The sequence below is a fragment of the Sciurus vulgaris genome (assembly GCF_902686455.1).
Source record: "Sciurus vulgaris genome assembly, chromosome: 3".
NCBI lineage: Eukaryota > Metazoa > Chordata > Mammalia > Rodentia > Sciuridae > Sciurus > Sciurus vulgaris.
In genome coordinates, this window is record NC_136463.1 from 114897016 (window position 1) to 114913612 (window position 16597).

General features: G+C 42.0%; 1 protein-coding gene and 1 long non-coding RNA gene across 12 annotated transcripts in view; one reads left to right on the forward strand and one right to left on the reverse strand.

The window, feature by feature from the left end:
- Positions 1–12530, reverse strand: part of ITGB6 (integrin subunit beta 6) — a 125062-nt gene extending 112532 nt beyond the window's left edge. For 3 of the 10 annotated variants that reach the window (XM_079131775.1, XM_079131783.1, XM_079131780.1), the window contains exons 1-2: positions 12192–12530; positions 12042–12097 (exon numbers count right to left, since the gene is read on the reverse strand). The gene's annotated coding sequence lies outside the window, so the exon portion shown is untranslated. The remainder of the gene's footprint in view (positions 1–12041; positions 12098–12191) is intronic. The other 7 variants (XM_079131777.1, XM_079131768.1, XM_079131766.1 and 4 more) reach the window with 3 other exon arrangements.
- LOC306656532 overlaps positions 1–16597 on the forward strand; it is an 84689-nt gene that overhangs the window by 35029 nt on the left and 33063 nt on the right. The window contains exon 6 of one of the 2 annotated variants that reach the window (XR_013762545.1): positions 4890–12030. The exons of the other annotated variant lie outside the window; for it this stretch is intronic. This is a non-coding gene — a long non-coding RNA (uncharacterized lncRNA). Of the gene's footprint in view, positions 1–4889; positions 12031–16597 lie in introns of those variants that run through there. 2 annotated transcript variants of the gene reach the window in all.

Below are 16597 nucleotides of genomic sequence, written 5' to 3' on the forward strand. Positions count from 1 at the left end.
ACTGGGTGGCCTCGAAGTGGTCAGAATGACCTTGGTAACCTGAGAGGGGTCTGAGATCAGCCAGACTAATATTGAAACCTTAGCCTCCCTTTGGGGAGAGTTTTAAATACTTTAGATAAATGGACTGTGAAATGACCCAAAGGCCTTTATGCCAGCAAATGTCAAAACACCCAGGCAGTCCTGTACTGAGGGAAGGACATTCTCCTCACGGCCCATGGCTTCTGAGTGCCCACCATACCCCCCGTACGTCCCACGTTTGCCATGAAGTCGTCTAGGAAACCGATGCCGATCCGTTGCCTTACCTATGATAAACAAGGCCCCAGGCTTGGCCCCACAACATTGCTATTTCTGGAAGGCCACACTGCACCCCGTTTCCCTTTCCAGAAGGTGGGAGCGGGCTGTAGGCATCTGCTTTCTTCAATGGTGCTGATGCCTTTTATAATGTGCATGCTTTTCTGTGTTCTGTCCAGCAGCATCGGTTGAACTGAAGACGGGGCTCAGTATATTTAGTTTGCAGATGCATTGCTAACACTACGTGGTATTGTAAATTGATCTCTGGTTCCCTGCATAGAAACATCAAGGTCGTACAAATAGATGCCACCATCCCTGCGATTCCTCTGCCAAGCCAGGCAGTCAGACCCTATGACAAACCTCCTAAACTGGGGTTGGAGTCTGATGTTAAATCTGCTGCTTAATCTTGTGGAAGCAGACAAGATACTTAGAGGTTCTTGTGAATAAAGAAAAGTATCAGGGGTGTTGAGGTGTCATGTTTAGAGTCCATATTTGCCGGGTTAGGAAAGTGTCTAAACTCTGAAACCTGCAGTCTGGGAAGGGTCTGGATAGGCCCACCTCAAACCTCCCAGGGGATCTCAGGAGTGTGGGATGGGGAGGGGCATAGAGAAACCTGTATTTCTTTTACTTTCTAAGTGTATATATTGCTTAACTTTGATACAATGAGTATATATTACTTGTGTAATTAAAAAAATTTAAAAACAAGCTAGGCATAGTGGCACACACCTGTAATTGTAGTGACTCAGGAGGCTGAGGAAGGAGGATCTCAAGTTCCTGGTCAGCCTCAGCAACTTAGGGAGGCCCTAACTCACTTAAGGAGACCCTGTCTCAAAATTTTAAAAAGTAAAAAGGACTGGGATATAGCTCAGTGGTAGTATGCCCTGGGTTCAATTCCCAGTACCTAAATAAATAAATAAATATTAAAAGCTAAATTGCTTTTTAGGATAATCAGTTACTTAACCCTGTAACAACAATAGCACATGAGGTTCAGGGGACATGACAAGTGAGTACCCTCCACCCAGGGAACATACATCTGTGAGAGCAGATTATAGGTGACTTCCATCTTATGTTTCTTGCTGTGGATTTTTTAAGTGCTACCTACCCAGAGCAATCCATTCAGAGCAGAGTCAGCCTTGGGAGATCTCTGTACTAGGAAGTCCCATGACCACACCTAAACCTGATGGTGGTAGGTGATGATGTCCATGTTGAGAGTTTACTTGCCAACCCAGACCAAGCTGAGGACTGACACACAGTTTAATTATCATGCAGAGCTGCAGCTGGAGGCGGCTGGAGTGAGTTGGCATCTGCTTTTGCTGAGTGCAATTTCTGCAAATAATTAACCACCAAACTCTTGATTCTCTCTAATTAATGAAGAGGAAGGCTGGAATCTTCAAAGTCCACAAATGTCATGCTGCCATTGTGTCAGGATTGATCTCCTTTGTTCTAGACCGAAGAGCATGCCTCTCCTGCCTCTCCTAATTCTTTATAAATTGAATTTTTCTATTACTAGTTGTGACAGCTAAGGAACATGACTTCAGAAATTCACCCGCAGTTCATGCCAGTATTAGAAGCCTGAAGAATAATAATTTTTAAAAAGAACCATAATGGAACAAGCTTTCTGTCTCTGACCCAGAATTAATCATAGTGAAGAGACACCTACTGAAAGGAGGGCCGTTAATTAGCTCTAATGGATCTTGCTAGGTGTAGTCTGAATTACTGGGAAGTCTGCAACCAGGGGAGGAGGAGACTTCCTTTTCTCTCTCCACCTCCATGTGATGCTGAAATAGAATATGATGGGACTTTGCTTCCAGGGGACAGGGAGTCATGATGGGGCTGTAGCAGAGCTGGGTTCCTTGGAGGATGCTGGTAATTAGCCTCCCAGCGTAACAATCCTGAATATGCAGGGAAAAGTTCAGTGATTGTTTTCAGTACAAATGGCTTGTCTTTGGGATCTCATCTGAGCAGGTAATGAAACCCACCACCCAGAAGCCAAGTGGAATCCTGTTAAATTCTAGGTCAGCTCATGTCACTCTGCAGCAAGCTTCCCTAATAAGAATGCAAACTTTATACATGAGTCTGTGAGAGCCAATCTATCTGCCCACTGCTTCCTCTAACGTCTCCTTTCCCCTACTACCCTCAACTCCATTCCAGACACAACATTCAGACTTCCTTGTATTCCACTGATGTTCCAAATGTGTTCCTACCTCAGGACCTTTGCACAGGCTATGCTGTCTCTCTCTAGTACCATTTTCCAGATATCTATTTGGTTTACTTTTTCTCTTCCTTTAAGATTTTGCTCAATGTTACCTTCTTAATGACCCACTATGTAAAATAGAATCCTGTACCCATTCCTCTTACCCTGCTATATTTTTTTTGTGATTACTTCCTTACACACCATATAATTTTCTTATTTTGTTAAATCTTGGTCTGCTCCACCTCCCACTAGAGTATAAGCTCCATAAGAACAAAGATTCCTGTCTGTTTGTTCGTGGGTGTATTCCCAGCATGTAGACGATGCCAGCTCAATAAATATTTGTAGAGTCAATGAATCCATTAGCACACTTGGAGAGTTTGCTGGTATGTGTGAAGCCTGCACGTGCCCATCCAACACGGCTGCTCAAACATCTTATGGAGGCCGAGGTGCGAGCCGTTCCTTTTGCTTTCTCAAGTGTCTGGAGGAAGTGCTGCTGGCTCTGTTAGCTGCCAAATGTTAATAATTAAAGCAAACAGTGTATCAGAGTTAAATATTATTTGCGGTGTTTCTTTCCCAGTGGCTTCTGGTAGGAAGAAACTTAGTAGGAGATGGATCAAGAAGGAGGCCATGACTGGGCACGGTGGTGCACACCTGTAATCCTGGCACCTCTGGAGGCTGAGGCAGGAGGATTGAGAGTTCAAAGCCAGCCTCAGCAACTCGGTGAGACCCTGTCTCAAAATAAATTTAAAAAGGACTGGAGATGTGGCTCAGTGGTTAAGCACCCCTGGGTTCAATTCCTGGTACCAAAAAACATAAAAAAGAAGATGCCATTATAGGAAGACTTTGTTGCCATTATAGAAAGAATCTTTTTTTTTTTTTTTTTTTTTCATATTTTCTGACCCTAATGGTGCTTGCTCTTTGTCTCTGAGTTCCTAAGTTTGCAGAGAATGGAAGGTCTTGAGAGAGCATGCAGCAGAAATCATGGCAGTAGTTTGATGGGGGCGGGTCCTCAGAGGAGTCAACAGGGACCCTACTGAAAAAGAAGCATTCCTAGGCACCTCTGGGAGAAGTAAATACGCTGAGGACACAGGGCCAGGCCCACAGTGAGAGGGTTAGGCAAGCAGTTGCAGGAAAGCCCACGGCCTTTGCCATCTCCATGGGTTGTTTCTAAACGAAGAGGCCATGGATTCCTCTTCTAGTCTTTCCATTGAGGAATGTCTGTGGAGTCCTGCTGGATCCATAACCTGCCAGGGTTTAGGAAGATGGTCACAGTGTAGACAGACCAGAGCTCTGGGAAGTGGACAGGTCCCACATTCCACTCCACTGGATCTGTACCTTATATCAATCCAGTCCTCAGCTCCAAGGCCCTGGATGGACGGGAAGCACATATGCATTCGATGACGTCGAGAAGCCCTGGAGTGAGTCATGGCACATCCATTCCAGGCTGCTTCTGTAGCTGCTGGCTGAGGGGCTTTGGTCACTCATCTCCCTTCACCATGCTTCTGCTATGGTTTGAATATTGTCCCAGGCAAACCTCATGTGGAATGTAATTGCCAATGCAACGGTATTGCAAGTCGCTGAGTTAGGTCAGGGGAATTCTGCCTTTGTGGAAGGATTCATGTTGTTCCTGAGCAAGCCGGTCATTATCACAAGAGTGGTTGTTGTAAAGTGGGTCAGCACCTCTGTTGCTTTCTTCTCTTGCACTTGTGCCAGCTTCCCTTTCTGACATGTATGAATAGCATGGGGCCCTTGCCAGAAGCTAAGCAGATGCTGACAACATGCTCTTGGACTTCCAGAACTGTGAGCCAAACAAACAAACAAACACAAAAAAAGCCCCTATTTTCTTTATAAGTTACCCAGTATCAGGTATTCTATTATAGCAACAGAAAACAGACTAAAACAGTTTCTAACTTAGTCTTAATACTATTCAAACTTATTTTATATTTGCTCTTCTGAATAACTATTTCTTGATGTTAGAGAAAAAGGAGAGGCCCAGAGAGGGCAAGGTACTTGTCTGAGGTTACATCATTATTAAAACATAGGCCTGGGACCTGCACTTTCTGCAATTCCAGTTTTTGTCCATACTGCCCTTCAGGTCAGAATAATACCCACCCTATTTTCTTCTGGGAGTTACAGATAAACTGTTCTTATGAATAAAAAAAAAAAAAAAAAAAAGGATTTTTACCACATCCCATAGTCCATTAAGTTGCCTTCCCAACTTAGAGGCTGCTCAGAGGTCAGAGATGAGAACATGGGCGGTCTCATGGGGGTAAAAGCATGAGTTATTGTGTTTTTTTACATATTCTAAATTCAAATTCCAAGACTGACATTTAAAGCATCTCTCCAAAGCCAAGTTCGGCATAGTGCTCTGGTTCTAAATAGCAAAATTGACCTTCCCTCCTAGACTCATCCTCTAAATTATTCTGAAGATTCTTCCTCCACACTGCTCCCGACAACCCACCTGAAGCCGCCTCCAGGACACTCTTTGCTGATTTACAACCGCAATCTTGCTAAAAGGAATGGAAAAAAGCCAGGCTGAGTTTCTGTGAGACAGAATTACTGGCATGAAATATCAACATCGCTCCGACTTGGCTGTGACTGACTGGCTGGCTGCTTCGCTGCAAACTGCCCGCCCCCCATTTCACTGAAATAGGTCATTTGTTGGAAAACTGAGGAAGCCTTGTTCCCCAATCCCAGTCTCCCAAAGAATGAAGGAAGAAGGTGGCGACTGTGCTACTTAGCTTGTGCTTGAATATGGCTCCTACAGCCAGCCTTGGACCAGGAAGCCTTTTCTTGTTGGGTTTCCGTGTCAGCGGTTTGTCTTTGATGAGTGTCTGTGACTGCTGTGTGCAGAGCCCTTCTGTTTCCTGCCTTTCCAGAAGGAATAAAGACGACGAGGCAGAATGCAAGCAGTGAGCTCCAGCTGTCACCGGTTAAGATGCAACGATTAACTGTGAATTCGCCATTTGGCTGAGGCAAAATATTATCTAAATCAAGGAGATCTCCTTCCCTTGGATTTATTCTCTCCCGGAACCTTGATCCAAGCTATCATGCATCAATCAAATATTTATTGATAACCCCCTCATTTTGCCCAAAGTGCAGAGTTCAGTAAAAAATAAAACCTTACCAGTTACTCAAGACTTAACTTGGGGGGAAAAATGGAATTTGTTCATCAAGAGTAGAAAACTCAGATGACGGTGAGGGTTACACGGGCAGTGTGAAGGGTTAAATGAACCTGTTCTAGTGTGGCATCTTAAGGTATATTTTTTCCCCTACAAAGAAACATCTTCCTTAAGTCAGATGTGGTGGCACATTCCTGTGATCTCAGCAATTAGGAGGCTGAGACAGGAGGATCACAAGTTTGAGGCCAGCCTCAGCAAGTTAGTGAGACTCTGTCTCAAAAAAATAAAAAGGGATGGGGATGTGGCTAATGGTAAAGTGTCCCTGGGTTTAATCTCTGCTATTAGAAATAAAATAAAATACAATAATAAAATAAAAAATGAAAGTAAAACACATCTTCCTCATATATTTAACGTACAGGAATATTCTTTCCTCCAGAATCAGAGCTTGCTGACCTAGCTGTGGTTTTCACGTTTTTTTATAGAAACCAGAGTATCTTCCTCCGTTCTTCTGTATGATAGGGTGAGCACCTGGACATATGGCAGCCAACGCATGGGTGTAGTGTGAAGAGACCATTGGAAGCGAGAAGGGGTTGAGGGCCATGTCTGTGTGGAGCACTGGTGGCTGTGGATGGAGCAGCTGCTTACTGCATGCCATGCTCTCGGCGGCCGAGTGAGAACAGGCCCGGTAACACTGTCTTCACCATCTTCTGAACTGAGACGGTTCCCCAAACAAGTCACGAGCCACCTTGCCCTTGCACTCCTGTAGATTTCTCTGCATTTTTCTCGTATTTCCAATTCCCTCAAGGGGACGGGCTGTTGATCACTGGAAGCGAAACATTTCCCCCCATCTGTGTGCTCGCAGTTCTGAATGTGGCTGCTTCCTAGGTCATCAGAGGACAGAGAACGCCTTCCCATGGGCTGCTCAAGCTTAGGCAGAATGTAAGGCACCCAGGCCTGAGTACTGATTTTTTTTTAAATAATTTTTTAGTTGTAGATGGACACAGTGACTTTATTTATTTTTATGTGGTCCTGAGGATCAAACCCAGTGCCTCACACAGGTGAGGCAAGGGCTCTACCACTGACTTGCAACCCCCCACCTTTCTTTTTTAATGGAATATTACTCTTTAATGAATAAGCTTTTCCTATCACATAGGTGGCAATAGGGACAGACCTCAAATGATAAGACAAAGATGCCAGATGTAAAGACCACACATAATCTAGGATATAGCTAACAAAGGCAAAGTGATGGATAAAAAAATTTCAGTCTGTGATGTCTTTGTGTGTAAGACGAATCTCTTGTAAACAATACAAGAGATGGGTCTTATTATTTTTTTTTTCTGTTTACATTTTGGTTTTATTTCATACTTTTCTCCTTTTTTATATCACAGGTAAAAAACAACTCAGGGATTTTACCAGGGTCTCCTGTTTTTGTTTTTAAATTTTTAAAAAATTTTTACAGACTTCATTTTGATTCATTATACACAAATGGGGTACGTCTTTTCATTTCTATGGTTGTGCACGATGTAGATTCATACCATTTGTGTAATCATACATGTACATAGGGAAATGATGTCTGTCTCATTCCACCATTTTTCATAACTCCCCTCTCATTTCCCTCTATGTAATCTAAAGTTCCTCCATTCTTCTCTCACCCCCTACCCCCTCACACCCATTGTATATTATCATCCACTTATCAGGGAAAATATTCGGCCTTTTTTTTTTGGATTGGCTTATTTCACTTAGCATGATATTCTCCAATTCCATCCATTTACCTGCAAATGCCATAATTTTATTCTTCTTTATGACTGAGTAATATTCCATTGTATATTTATACCAGATTCTTTATCCATTCATCTGTTGAAGGGCATCTAGATTAGTTTCACAATCTAGCTATTGTGAATTGAGCTGCTATAAACATTGATATGGCTGCATTACTGTAGTATGCTAATTTTAAGTCCTTTGGGTATAAACCGAGGAGTGGATAACTGGGTGGAAAAGTGTGTCCATTCCAAGTTTTCTGAGGAATCTCCAAACTGCTTTCCAGAGGGGCTGCACCAATTTTTTTTTTTTTTTTTTTTTTTTAACCAGAGATTGAACCCAGGGGCACTTAACCACTGAGCCACATCCCCAGCCCTTGTTAAATATTTTATTTAGAGTTAGAGTCTTGCTATATTGCTTAGGAACTCGCTAAGTTGCTGAGGCTGGCTTTGAACTTGTGATCCTCCTGCCTCAACCTCCTGAGCTGCTGGAATTACAGGTATGTGCCACCACATCTGGCTCTGAGTGTTGATTATTAAGAAAAGCAGAGGGATCTTCCCAAGTGACATGCAGGCTTCATATAGATGACCTCGAGAAGGTCTCTGAGGTAGATCGCAAATGAGCCACACAGTCCTGCTTCTCTGTATTCCTCTTTGCCATCCTCCTATCAAAAAGTCTATTTCTCCATTCCTTGATTCTGAATTTGACTGTGTGACTTGTTTCAACCACAGGGACACTAGCAAACATGGTATAAGTAGGGGCTTGAAAAGCACTGGAAAACTGAGGCTCACCCACTCCTGCTGCACTAGAGCCATGGGACCACCAGGAAATAAGCTCAAGCCAACCGGTGAGGAGGCCACGCAGAGGGGAGTACACTTCAGAGAGCCGTCAACCTCAGACGTGGGAGTGATGCTCCGTCTAGACCACTGTGTGGCCCAGAGGGCCCGTCAGAAGAACCACTCAGCAGAACACAGTCCAGATTGCCAACCCGCACGCTTGCAAACTAGTAGATGTCACTGTTTGAAATCAAACAAAACTACCACATGCCACACTGTCAATCCAGTTGAAGGTCAGATCCTGCCCACAGTTATCAGCGTGCCCCAGGCTGAGTAAATGATGACCACAGACACCCTGCATAAGGGTACTGTCCCAGTTCCCCTCCTGCAGCCCCAGGCAGCCCTGGGCCTGTTTGCCTCTGATAAAAAGGACTGGGAATCATTAAACGGGAAATTCAAGGTAGGAACTGTGCTGGTTATTGATCTCAAAGTCAGAGTTTTCAGGTTGAGCGGATAACCAGTTAGGGAATTTGCATAAACAGAGTACGAATATTAAAGGAGGAGAGGTAGCCTGAAGGCACACTGTTTGAGCCAGGCATGGTGTACGTCTCAATTTTAACAGACCCTTCGTTTCCTAAGTCTTCCAGAATTGCGCAGTTGGCGTAGGGCCGCAAACCCCGACCCTCCTTGTTCCTGCCTCTTCTTCTCTGATCTAATTCCCTTGCCCCCAAGACTTTTGAACTTCATGTTTCGGCACATAAATTGATTTTCCTCAAGTGAATGAGGCCTTAGATTACTACTCAGCTTGGAACCTGGCGAATCAATTTCCTTTTAGTGAGAGGCAGAGGTGAAAGTGGGAAGTGTATTCACATTAGGTTTTCTTCAATGCTACTGACTGATTTGAGATTTCTGTTTTGATTAATACAACAAAATTTAATTACTACTAGTTTTGGTATGGTTCTAGATGTCATGAACACAAAAATTAGTACTAAGTTCCTATAGTAAGAGCCCCACAGTCCAGAGGGCATCAAAATGGAGAGACTAGCCAAATGTCAGGGAAGACTCCATCAGTAAGTCATGTTCGAAATGAAACGTGAAGAAGAGTGGGACATCACTAGGCAGATCTGGTAACACGAAAGAGCACAATGGGGATGGGGGTCAGTAAATACTCAGTCTGGTCAAAGCATAGGATATATTTATGTGGCAAGGGACACGTGGAAAGAAGGTGCAGAGGAAATGGTAATAGATGAAGCTGGAAGAGTGAGCAGGAATCTCCAGATCTCAAATAGTCCTGAATACCAGTCTCAGTGCTATGATTTAAACATGTCCTCCAAAAATCACTTATTAACTGAGTACTCTACCAAATATGGGTTCTAAGAGGTGGTACCTTTAGGGTGGATTAATGCTATCATTGTGGGAGTGGGCTCACTGTCGAAAGAGTGTGTGCTTTTGAAAGGATGCGTTTGGCCCCCCTTTTGCCTCTCTCTGACCCTTTCTTGCTTTTCCGACATGGGATAACACAGCAGGGAGACCCTGACCAGATTGTAGCTCCTTGATCTTGGACTTCTAACAGGAAGCCAATACATTACATTCAGTTTTTTTCTTTTTTTAATTAACCAGTCTGTGGTATTCTGCTGTAGCAGCATTAATGAACCACGACACAAGGGAGTTTAAAGATGGGAAATCTTATAGGTGATAGAAACCATTGAAGGAGTTTAAGCAGAAGAGAGAAACATTCTGATTTGTAATTCTCAAAGGTAACCAACTGCTACTTGTGTGTTTGGCATTAGAGGCAGGATGGTGAGCGGCTCTTACGGCAGTCCAGGAAGAATGGATGAACTTCAAGGACAGTGGACATGGAAGAGGACAGGACCAATTTCAGATCCGTGCAAATCTGAGTGGATAAGGGCTGGTGATGGTCGGAGGTTGGGAGTTGACTGGAGAGAAGAAAGCCACTAAATAAATCTGAAGTTTCTTGTTTAGGCACTCACTTGAAGTAATTTGATGGAGCAGATTTCTATGAGTGGATAAACTCTGTTGTTACATAAAACGATTCATTTTATATTATGACTTGCCATATCTACGACTCTGCAGTGGGTATTATGAAGGAGAGGAGTGGCCAGCGACTAGAAAAGATAATGGTTGAGAATAGCATAAAAGTGAATGCCAGCAGCCTCAAGGACTTTTGGGAACTCCAACCAAAAATAGCAGTCTGGGCTGGACTGGCTGGATTGGCAGGCCCATGCGCTGTGGCTAGGTGTGGGCACCACGGCTGAGAGCAGGCTGGGTGGATCCCCAGATGACCTTGGCCTATAGATAGCTCTCACAATCAGCTGTGGCTGATTTCCAAAGTGGCTGCGATAGCAGCTGACTGCTTATAAGTATATTTCTTTCTCTGTAAAGAAAAATTGCTCACAAGTCATGTATTTCCCAAGTGATTATTGCTTCTGGTTTGTCTAAAGGCTTTCATGACTGAAAATATACCTTTGGTTTCTGTAAGATCATTAAAAAATTAATCACCTTTTTCATGAGTCAAAATATCTTGAACCTCTTGGGTAACTTAGAAGAATCGAAGTGTAAGTTCTACCCCTGGGAAATATGTCAAAGAAATGCCTGCTTATGTGCTTTAGTTCATTAGAGTATCTTTTTCCCTTGTACAGAGCACAATAAAAGTAAATTAGAACACAAGAATTCAAAGGTAGAGAAGGAACATAACCCTAACAACCAGATTAGAAGTAAATGCCCCCTTTGGGGAACTGAGATTGGAATACGAGATTCCACTAAGTTGAGACTTTCAGGTAAAAAATTTGTGCAGTCACCTAGAGATCAGGTCAAAATAGCTAATGGTAAGTTTGCTTTAGTATATGATATCTGGGGAAAATACTGAGAGATTGCAAAAAAAAAACCCCAACAACCCTATTTTGTTTGTAAAATGAACTTTAGATACTGTACTTCGTCTTGGAGACACTAGAGGGCGTAAGTCAGAGGGAAAAGCCTACAAAGGGAACTAGGAGGGGAGAATCTGAGGAAGGCATTTTTTGCATTTCACTCTGGCACAAAATTTTACTTAGGTAGACACTGATATTTATACTGTGATCAAGTGACTTTATAGTGGAAATTCAGTATTAAAAACTTTATGATCTCCAGGACCTGTTCAGAATCCACAACAGTAAAGGACAACTATTTCTCTCTGACTAGAATCTATGTTCTGTCCACTTTAAACATTTTGGGAGCCAACACAATACAGCTCTGTGAGTCTTTAATTTTAGAGGATACATTATTTGGAGGAATAATCTTTCACAGAGAGTGGATTTTTTTTTTTAACAGCGCAGGTCATACTTATAGTTCTCACGGTGAATAATAATGACACCAGGCGTTTCAGACACTTGTAGGAGTAAAATATACTCTCTGTAGATAACCTGGATCCAAAGTCGTACCCTCTCCATTTTCTCCAGGATCCTCATGTACTACCTCTACATTAAAACACCTGTGTGCAATCCAGAAACACTTAACTGGCCTAATGTCATGCACATGTCAATGAGAACTGATATTTAATTTTCTTGTTTAAACTCCCAGTTCCTCAGTCCCTTTGTGCCTCTTGAAAATGCCAAAAGAATTAATGAAGGCTAGAGTCTCATCACAATTTTTTTTAATGAACAATTAATTACTATAACCAGATACAAATATCTTAAAATCTCAATAAGAGATTATACACCTAATTATTAAAACATTTTATGAGTAAAAAAATAATATATCTATGAGAGATTGTCCTTAAACCACAGCAGACTTTTGAAACACAGCTGATAAAAGAATGTACGACTCCAAATGTAGGAAAAGTCACAATAAAGCATGCTAAGTTAATAAGGATCTGCCCTTTACAAACCTTGGGGTCAGACTCACCTGTACGTTAATGCCAAAAGAGTAGAAATGACATTATGAACTCCCGAAGGCAGAGTCTGTTGGAAACAAACAATGACCCTGACCCTGATAAGAAACACTCAGCTCCCCAATTTGGACTTGCGTTTGTTAGCCATGCATGATCCTACTTACCTCTCAGGGAAGAACCTCTAATTTCAGAAAGTGCTGACATGCATTACTGCACCCGTTAGCAAAAGTCTTTGGCAGAAATGCCATTTATCCTTGTTGTGGTAATGAACAGATTTAAAACATTCTGGTGTCACCATTCCTGAAAAAGCACAGTCACTTGAATATTTCTTCCACAGGCATAGTGAAATATTTCACGAAGGCGCATGGGTGTAGAGCACTATGGAGTGATATTGCTGGTGAATGACAGAACGTCTGTTTGATTTACATGAAGCCCCAAGTGCTCATATGAGAATAGGTTAGGTTTAGATTGACGAGCAAATGTGTAGCCAGACTTCTGGCTGACAAATGGCAGAGCTATGCCAGCGCACTCGCTTCTCTGGACAGAGACCAAAAGTGGAACAGGAGGATCAAGTTCACTCCATAAAGGACATCCAAACCCAGAGGGTGGCAGGGTGGCGAGGGCAGTAAGCACAAGTAGATGTTAATTCCCCAAAATGGTATGGGTGAGTTTACAACTGAGCTGGCATCCAAGCCAGAGACCAAACCCTTACCAAGCATTGCCATTTCCCGAGTGTGTTTGCACTGACATTTCCTCAGAAGGATCCTGGTGTGTCCAAGATAATTCTGTTTTATTGGCAGCTTAGGTTTAAAGTCACTAACCTCTAAAAATGGCCTGTTTGGGTAAATCGGAAACTGAAAATAACAACTGATAAGATTAGTATTAAAAATGGTGCCAAGCATTAAACGATCCAGATTAAATTAGGTTTATTTTGGCTGGGTACAAGTGAGAACAGAAACATCCACACAGCATTTGTTAAGGTTGAATTTTTAGACCACACTCTTCTTTCTAGGCTAATGCTGAAAGTTTAGGACTTTGGGTCTGCCTTCAAGGAAGTGGCAAGATAGTAAGGACAGGTGCTGTTCATTGAATTTCTGTGGTGTGACAGGCATCCTGCTTGGTACTGAACGTGTATTATCTCATTTAATTCACACTACCATGCCATGGGGCAGGGGTTATGGTCTTTGCTTTTAGAGGAACTTCAGCTTCAGAGACCTTAGTTGACCTTCCAAGGCTGCACACTAGTAAGGGCCCAAGTCAGGATATGAACTCCAGTGATTTCAAAGCCCTTCGCATCCTGCCACATCATGTCCTGAACATCTGATGATAGTATGTGTCAAGGTTTAGCAGTTTTACTCCCGTGTTGTTTGAGGAGTGTTGAAATGAGCAGCAGAGAGAGCCATGTGACCTGGGTTTGAATTCTGACTCTTCTAGCCATAAAATCTTGGGAAATTCCTCACCTTCTTCATCTGTAAAAAGCGTGTGTGTGTGTGTGTGTGTGTGTGTGTGTATGTGTCGTGTTAGAAGATTTGTAAGCTACCTTTCATTTCTAACCTTTGATGACATCATGAACCTTCATAGAACTTTTAATTTCCTGTAATTGAGGTATGTGTTTGGTTCTTTGTTCATTAAGTGCATTCAGATGTAAGGAAACATTTCCAGTTGCAATTCCAAAACTGATTTAATTTTTAAACTGATTTAATTAAAAATGTTATCCCTCCTCACTGTAAAATTTGTTTCCTACATGTCCTATGGTGTAGAGTGTGATGCTCAACTTACAAGTGACCATAAGGGGTCTGGAGAACCTGCTAGAAATATAAAATAATGTTTTATAATATTACTGAAGAAAACCACCATAGTTGTTTTGATCTAAAGGCAATAACTATTACTTCTGGGGGTTAGAAAACCAAATATTTGTGTACTCATCTATGTTGTGTGTTACATTCTCCTTTTGTGAATTAATGGGGCTTTATTTATTGAATTCCTCTCCTTATTTAATCCACTATACCACGCTGATGGCGAGAATGGCTGTCTACTCTTGGAGCACACGCTCGGCATCCCTTGCTTGTCTGGCCTACTCCCATTCTTCCGTTGATGGGAATATGTGTATTGGCTCTCCTGCCATGGACATTCATCACCCTCTGCTCTGCATTCTTGAGGATCAAATGACATGGGCTGTGCTGTATGTGAGGAGCAATATTTGAACATTCCTTTGATGTTGTGCCTTGTGACACTCAATGTTTAAATCCAAGTTTTTGCTATTTGACCAAATGCCAAATGTGCTAGTCTGGGTATCTATCATCTTACATATAGCTGGATGGAAAAATAAGATCAAACCACTGGGGAAAATTTCAAAACTATTTTGAAGGACTAATTAGGGCGAAGCTTTGATTAATTGGAAAGTTAGTTGAGCAAGATGTTCTAGCTAATTATGAGCTAAGGTATGACACTGTAAAAAAATCCATTTAATACATACTGAGGATCATCTGTATACATATGACATGCAGTGTTGAAAGAAGAACAGAAGTTCACGTAGTCCTTCTATTCAAAGGGTCTTTTGATTCTCTTCTACCAGGACTATTTGTTACCAGGTTCTATTTGCTTCTGGGCCTTTTTAATGTTTTTTTTTTTTTTTCTTGTTCTTGTTTATAGATGTGATTATACAGAATATATGTATACTTTGAGTTCATTTTTCTTTATTTAACATGGTGGGAATTTAACCTACATGTCATTCTGGGAGGAGTTAAACATTCCCTTGTTTGCTTAAAATTTGGGTTGTTTCCACTTGTTTTCTCCTCTGTTATTTTTTTTATTTCCTACAATAAACTTTCAAATATGGAATTATTGAACCTAAGGATAATTTAAAATGTCCATCATCAATATTCATTGTGGTTGCTGTCCACAGGAGTTTTACCATTTTCATGCCCATGAACATTGTTTCCTGCCTGTTTTTCTTATTCTCTCCATCATTATCTGGCATTTGTTTGTTTATATTCTTTTGCTTATGCAATAGATAAAGTACTTTTTTGAGAGGGATAAAACCAAATTATTACCTATTATCTTGCATTCACACAATAACATTGCAAAGTCAACAGTTTACAGATGAATAGATACTGGGAAAAACTAAGTGACTCGTGCAAGTCCATACAACCACTATCAGAACTGGAACCTGATCTTGTTTCTTCTAAGTCCAGATCTGTTGTTTCCACTGTCCCACAGCTGCCTCTCAAATAACATGCTGGATCTAGGCTATTGAGCCCTTTAAGATAAACTTGAAGGGGCTCAGTGGTTGGACTGTATCAAGATGGAATAGATGACCAGGCACAGTGGCTCATGCCTGCAATTCCAGCAACTTGGGCTGAGGCAGGAGGATCTGGAGTTCAAAGCCAGCCTCAGCAGCAGCAAGTGAGACCCTTAAATAAAATACAAAATAGGACTGGGGGTGTGGCTCAGTATTTCAGTGCCCTGAGTTCAATCCCTGGTAACCAACCCCCACACCAAAAAAAAAAAAAAAAAAAAAAAAAAGGTGGATTATTTGAGCGAGAGTGAAGATTAAAGTGTCCACATGACTTTGTTTCCCTAAAAACCAAAATTTCCTCAAAAAGAGCAAATAATTTTGATTAATTAACTCATGCTGTTTCACCCTCCCACACGCACATTAAAAAATCTTTAAAAGAAAAAAAGTGTGTTATTCAATAGTGCTCAAGTGTTGGAGTACTTTAACTAAACTCAGATATACATGAGTAACTCCAGTTGGAAGTTGTTCATGCATATCTGAAGGCAGAATGTGGCCTTTTGACTTTGGACTATTAAACACAAGGAAATTCATAGTTAAAATTCCACTCCTAGCTCCCTAGCCAAGATGGGAATGGTCCCAGTCATAAAACATGATGGACAGGGCTGCCACCAGGCCCAATAATCTGTTGATGTTGTAGAGTACGGTGGCCCAGCCACAGTAAATCAAGGTCTCACCTTCATTTTTCAAAAAGGCAAATGGATTAAAGGTGTGTATGTCATTCTTGACAGTGAGAAGGCAGACAGGTTTTGCAAGAGGCTAGAGCAGGGCGTGTGGAGTAAATGACAAACACCTTCCAGCTGGAGGGTGTGTGGACACTCCAGGTGTACATTTGGAAGGTCATTTTGGGAAAATGATTTGGGACCTGGCGCTGCCACCTTATTTGCAGAAATGAAAAATGAAAACCCAGTTCGGAGGCCACAGTCATGTAAAACAGCAGGATCTGCCAACACCGGTTCCACAGAATGTGGCTTGAGGGAAGGCATCCTGTGCTTCATCTGAAGGCTCCTGGTGTTTAGAAGACCCCTGGTGAACTGGGCAGGAGGCTGAATAATGGGTCTTGGCAAAACTCAGGGATGGACTCACCTCCCCAGCCAATATAACACATTGGTAATCAGACCACTCCTTCATGGAGATTCAAAGCAAAACAAAGCAACAACAAATATTTGTTTTTCACCGATGTGACTCTGAACATGGATGGTAGGAAGAACGACTTCTTACATCACCCAGTTCCTCTTAGATTACTGCAAAGAAGGCTGCTTTCTTCAAGCATGC